This window comes from Barbatula barbatula, assembly GCF_947034865.1.
Source record: "Barbatula barbatula genome assembly, chromosome: 5".
Lineage (NCBI taxonomy): Eukaryota > Metazoa > Chordata > Actinopteri > Cypriniformes > Nemacheilidae > Barbatula > Barbatula barbatula.
Window position 1 is genome coordinate 4413736 of NC_136769.1, and position 6809 is coordinate 4420544.

The following is a 6809-nucleotide window of genomic DNA, read 5'->3' on the forward strand; positions in this document are numbered from 1 at the left end:
AGTGGGCCCCAGATAAGATGCCCATTTTGAGCCCATGCCCAGTCTGAACCCCTGTAGCCCATTTACAACCCATGTGGGCCCCACATACACGTGTTTGCTTTTTACATAGAGCACCTGCACGTACCCCTGACACATTCTTGAAGACAAATTTAATTAAAATTTAACTTATGGCCTCATTGATGCGCTAAAAAACATTAGTATATCAAAACATGAGGACAGCTTTAATAAAACCCTATCGTATGCTAAAGGACAACTCATGAGTTATTGCATAGGGTCAGAGATACATTATGAGTTCACCAAGTCGTTTTGCCGGAAAAGAACCGGAAAAGTGTTCAAATATGGGCACATTATTATTTGTCTATGTGCCAACCAAGATTCCACAATTAAAAATGTGTCCTGTTGCCTGGGATTTATTGGTGGCAGAAACAGAGTTATTGGTCATCAAAAATAAGAGATAACGGGAACTTACCTGATTGGTGTAACAGACAAACCCCCCTGCACAAGTTTTACTATAACTAGGCTTGAAAACACTGTATTTTCAGATGCTTTGGGAAGATCTCACTTTGTTTGATTCGAACAAATAAAGTTTACTCTTTGACACCTGGACCATCTTTGTTTGAGCAATTTTTTGAAACTACAAGATCAATTTTCGCACAACAGTACCAGCACATATGGAGATAAAAAGTAATGAAATGGCTGATAAATTAGCAAAAGAAGCATTACACAAAAACTTGGTTGATATTAAGGTTCCTCTGGGAAGAAGGGAAATGAAATCTGTGTTTAATAAGGAAATAACACGAGTTTGGCAACAAAGGTGGATAAAACAGCACAGGTGGTTTGGTAATATTGTGGAATCAGTGGGGAAAAGGGAACATTCCTATGGTAGACATAGAAAGGAAGAAGTAGTGTTTTCAAGACTAAGGTTGGGACACACAAGATTTAACTCAACAATGGCATTAATGGTAAAGCATGAGAATGGGTTGTGTGATGAGTGCATGGTGTTAGAAACAGTAGAGCATGTTTTTGTTAAGTGTAGTCAATATGATGAGCAATTTATGTAACAGCAGTAGGAGTGGGCCGGTAAACATGGTTGACATATTGGGAAAGGGTTTGAGGGAAAGTCAGCGGTGTAGGGATGTGCTAACATTTGTAGAGACTACAGGGCAGCACCATAGGATTTAGAAAGAGGAGGATAAAGAGCAGGATGCTTATGCTCATCTTGAAGAGAGAGGAGCTCAGTGCAGATGTTGGAGGAGCTGAACACGCAGCGCCAGCTGAAACATGGGCTCTGATCCTTTGAGGTGTGTGCGGCATTACACCAATATTTTATTTCATTTATTGCACAGATTCATCACCCATGTGGCTAAATATACAGTAGGAGGTGGAGCTTTGAATTGTTAAGATGCATAATTTCATTAGCTGGCAGAAGCAGCTGTAGCCCAGGTGGAGAGACAGAAGCAGGGTCACAGGTGTGTTGCGCATTATTTCAAGGTTACTCTGTTTTAGAGGTCTATTAAACACTCAGTCATACATTAGTTTTAACAATGTAGGCATAAATACTTTTGTTATAAATTATTATATTGTTTGAATAAATCAAGTAAACAGCGCTAAACTTCCAAAAGCGGAACTAATACGACTCAACGTTCTACACGGGTAAATTAAAGCGGCGCACCCAAACACTGTAGCCGCCTGCGGTCCTGCTCGGCTCAGCAACTACTCTTGGAGAGCGGAGCTACAATTTCTCCTGGTGCAAGAGTCGAAGCAGGTAAGAAAAAATGATTTGATCTCATAAGTGACTTGTTGTTCTTGCACATAACCATGTTACTTTTGTTCCTTACATTGATAATAAAATTTTTTTTGTAAATGTCTGGTTTCGCTATGTTTAGAAACATATTCATATCTAAGCAAACTTATTGAAGCAGAAGCGAATATCTAAATGTCAGTATCCTTGCTACTAGGTCTACACAATGCCCTCACGGAGCAAAAATAAATGGGAATATACTTAAAAATGTAATGCGATATATTACATAATGCATTTCCATATATGGGAAACTAGTGCTTATATTTTTCAATATACTGCAATATATGCATTGACCATGAATGGCTAATACATATACAATATTTATAAATGAAGACAAAAATAGCATTACATGTTATATTTATAAATGAAGACAAAAATAGCATTACATGTTATATTTACAAAAATTTATTGTGTACATATATTGCACACATGTTCCCATAATAGGCAAAGAAATGTAATGCATGCCCCTAAGTTATTTTTCTTATAGTTATCATGAAACGAGGAAGGGACATAGCATCCTTTTTTGCCCGAATAAACAAAAAAGTGAGAGAAACAAATCAAGGTGTTGAGGAGCAGGAAGAGGGAGAGCCAGATGAGTCAGTGGAGGTTGGAGAGAGAGCATGTGATTAAAGTAAGGGCTCTGACACAGAGAGGGAAATTCCAGAGGGTGATGAGCATGAAGAAGAGGGTGAGGATGAAGAAAATATACAGGGACAGAGAGGTGAACAGCCAGAGGGACAGAAAATGGATCCATGTGGATCAAGTACTGCACCATCAGGTTTGTGATATAGAAGGTCTTTAGTATTTGCAAAATTTCCTTGTTGGCCTACTGTGTGTCCTTAAAATGGTGCTTTCTGCTGTAAATTCCTTTTTGTGACAATATGACTCTAATGTTTATTTTTTTAAGTAAATACTTGGCTTATAAATTGAAATACATGTCGATATACATGCATAAGTAATTAAATGTGTGTTTACTGTACATCTTTCTACAGATATCAGCAAGTCCAAGAATAATGTACCAGTCTTGCCCTGCCATCTTGAATATATTCCCAACCACTTTGATGGGGGACAGAAAACGGAGCTTCTGGCCAAACTGGTATAATCCAGCATTGTTATGCCAAGTTAAGTGTGGACTCAACTGTCCACAATAGGAAATGGCACATTGTTGTACCCTGGATGCATTTTTTATTTTGCACCTGCACTCACTCTTGCACTACTGTACAAAATACAGTGTCCATCCTCTCTCAAGGAGTGTGGTTCCAGAGCCCAAGCTGTGCGTAGAGGTGATCCCGACTATCTCTAGTCGGAACCTCTCAACCTCATGCACCATCTCAGGCTCCTTCCCCGCCAGAGAGGTGACATTCCACGTCCCTAGAGCTAGTTTCCGTGTCCAAGGATCGGGTCCGACTGCTGCCCGATCCACTATGCACTGACCCCCTATGGTCCCTCCCGCACGTGGTGAGCCCACGGGAAGGCAGCCCCACGTCGCTCCTTCGGGCTGAGCCCGGCCGGACCCCGTGGGGAAAGGCCCGGCCACCAGGCGCTCGCATACGGGCACCAACCCCGGGCCTGGCTCCAGGGTGGTGCCCCGGTTGCGCTATATCGGGCGACGTCACGGTCCTTGAAATCTTACTCATCATATGGGGGTTTTTGAACCACTCTTAGTCTGACTCGTCGCCTAGGACCTGTTTGCCTTGGGAGACCCTGCCAGGGGTATATAGCCCCAGACAACATAGCTCCTAGGGTCACTCGGGTACTCAAACCCCTCCAACACGTTAAGGTGGCGGTTCAAGGAGGGGTCACATCTCTCTCTCTTTAAAGGTCTGTGCTGATTTATATACATACATACATAAATACTGTGGGATATTCATTCATATGCTTCCTATGCAGTATTATTCCATATGCATTATCACTTTTATTCATTCATATGCTTCGCAGTATTATTCCATATGCATTATCACTTTTATTCATTCATATGCTTCCTATGCAGTATTATTCCATATGCATTATCACTTTTATTCATTCATATGCTTCATATGCAGTATTATTCTATATGCATCATTACTTTTAGAAGTGTTTTATTATTCTATTACTTGCGTACAATAACCCTTAACCTCAAATAATGTGTTAACCATGAAAGTTAGGAGCTGATATTAAGTGCACTTGAAAGAGGAAGTGGGGCGTGGGTGTCGCATGCAAAAGATAGAGGAAGCCGCAGGAGACAGCTGAAGTCTCAGAATGCATGCAACTGAAAAAGATAAATATGCTCACACACACACATATTCCATTGTCTGACCTTTTAAAATATGTTGTTGCTGGGTAGAATTGGGGTGTGTGGGTTGTCATTTGATGTTTTGCAGAAACTCGGAGAACAATGGACTAAGAGCTGATTGGACGAATACCAGACAACACGTCACTCAAAGGCACGAAGAGAGACCCGGCGACAAATACTATAAATATATCCAGAATTGTAAAACTGGGCGTTGGTTGAGCCTTTGTTCTGAGGCAGCTGTTAAAAATACAACAGCTGACCCAACAGCTGTTGTATTTTTGAATCTTCTGATCAATAAACTTCAAGATTTTACTTTGACTGGCCTCCCTCCAATTTTGAACACGCAGGAACATATTAAGATTGTCCCACAATACACATATAGCACAGATCTTTAAAGAGAGAGAAATGTGGCCCTAATAACAGCTTCCATGTTACCCAGCAGATGTAAAGTAGCCTGTATGTCTGACAGCACAGCTGAGCTAAAAGAAGCTAATGGTAAAAATAAAAATCCATGATAAACCAGCCTTATTGCATAAGTAATGTTTTCCAGCTTCTAGTCATTCATTGTGCATGCTACCTTATATTTACCAGTTCTGATTTTACTTTAATAAAATTGAGATATTTCATGCATGGCATTGGTACAATAGGGTTTAACCAAAATCTAAATGTAGCTATCAGCAGCAACATTATTTTGCATTAAGTTAGCAAACACTTGCCAGTCAACATTTTTATTTGCAAACCTCCAAGTTTGGTAGCAAATCTATTCATGATTCCACGGTCGCTAGCTAACGTTAGTTTGTTAACATGAATATTGTTTGAAATCCTACCTGTTGCCTTTCACCATCCACTTATTTAGCTGCTGTCGCATCCCTTGGCAGGCCATCTACTTTTTCCATCTTTCTTTTTCTATTTTTAGCCCCCGAATAAACCCGCTTTTTTGGTTTATCCATCTTTTTCAAATTCAAATATCAACGACAACTCACTGACGTTACTACGTACTTAACGTAACTCACGGCGCCCCGCCCACTCGCGATATTACCATTCTATGTCTAAATAAATGATATCATGGAATCTTATGAGGACACCGGTGCCACCTAGCCTGTTAGTCCTCTTAAATGTATATAACTTTTTATATATACAATAACTTCTATACATTTTATAAGAATTTCTACAACTTCTACAACCCATTTTCCACCAACAAGAACCGGGTGCTGGTTCAGAGCCAGAGCTGGTTCAGAGTTGGTTCGACTGACGAGCTTACTAAGAACCGGTTTGCCTTTCCACCGGCTAGAGAGCCACCCCAGAGCTAGATCTTACGTCACTGCATACATCTCATGTTTCCCAGAAACGCAGCACCAAACACACCAGGCTTGTTCGAGATGCATCTTCTCACAGACCGATCATAACTTCGAAGCACTGCCAAAGCGATCCAAAAGCACAAGGAGTCGAATGCTCTTCAAACACTCCCGCAGTTTCGATGGGTTGCGTTACTATGGATGCTCATGGGTTTGCGAAAAATACATCGGCATCCAAACACTGCGAATCCAATGCGTTCTCAGAACCAGCACCAGCTCTGCCTTGGTGGAAAAGGGGAATCAGTGTTTCCTCCATAATGAGTTTGTGAATTTAAAAGAATGCTTTAACTAATCCATTACACTTTAAAGGTGAACTATACAAGAGTCATTCATGGTAAGGTGTAGCCCTAACCCTAAATTTAAATAGTTTTTTATAATATGTCCCTCTTTTGTGATTTCAGATTATAGATAAACATGTGCTTGTGGATCATCAGATGACCATGGCAACCCAGGTGTGGAAATGGAGGACTGTTTTTAATCTGAAATCTGTGTAATCTATGATGGACGATTCTTCTGACACCATATGAATGCATACGGTCGTCTGGCAGAAGCTTGATCATTTCGATTATAAGTTATTAATATGGATATTTTTCTTACAAACACATCTCTTTGCTTAAGAAGGCCTTTATTATCATAATGTAGCTATGTTTTCATGCTCTGCTTGTATTTCTACTGTCCAATTAACATTAAACGTTTGTTTGCAATTCACAAAAATTACTGTTCTGTTTGATTGGAGGGACCCATTACATTTTTATAGTTTTTGTTTTACTGGGAGAAACAACATTTGATGATTATTTTTCCATTGTCCAAACATTTTGTTAAAATATATTTATTTAATATTTTTGTCTTTGACTTTATGTACTTATTGGGGTTTTATCCATTGTTCTCGGTTATTTTACAAAGATAAGCTATATTTTAAAAGTACATTACTGTATAGTTACACAGAATCTTAGTAACAAATAAAAGCCATACACTGTAAAAAATTAAACGGCAGTTTTTACGGTAAAAAACTGGCAGCAGTGGTTGCCAGAACTTTTCCGTAATAAATACGGAATAACATTTTTTGCTATTACGGTAAAAGGACATTAGCACTGTTGATTTTACATTTAAGATTGCCATTTTATTCCATATTTTACCATAAAAATAAAAGGTTCTTCCATAAAAAGAAACGCTGTTTTGCCATATAATTGACAAGAAAATACCGTATGAATGCCGCATAAATTAAATATTTTGCCATTGAATATTACGGTGTTTCATTGTAAAAATAAAACTGTTATTTTTACGGTTAAAAACCGGCAGCTGTGGTTGCCAGAATTTTACCGTGATATTTATGGTAGAACTTTTTCTGCTATTACGGTAAAAGGATATTTGTACTATAGAT

At 39.2% G+C, this 6809-nt stretch overlaps 1 long non-coding RNA gene across 1 annotated transcript; it reads left to right on the forward strand.

Annotated features, from left to right (window-relative positions):
• Nucleotides 1–1426: 1426 nt before the first annotated feature.
• LOC306893770 lies at nucleotides 1427–4391 on the forward strand. Its single transcript, XR_013786623.1, has 4 exons — nucleotides 1427–1469; nucleotides 1623–1765; nucleotides 2794–3622; nucleotides 3942–4391. It is a non-coding gene; the product is annotated as an uncharacterized lncRNA (long non-coding RNA).
• The last annotated feature ends 2418 nt before the right edge of the window (nucleotides 4392–6809 follow it).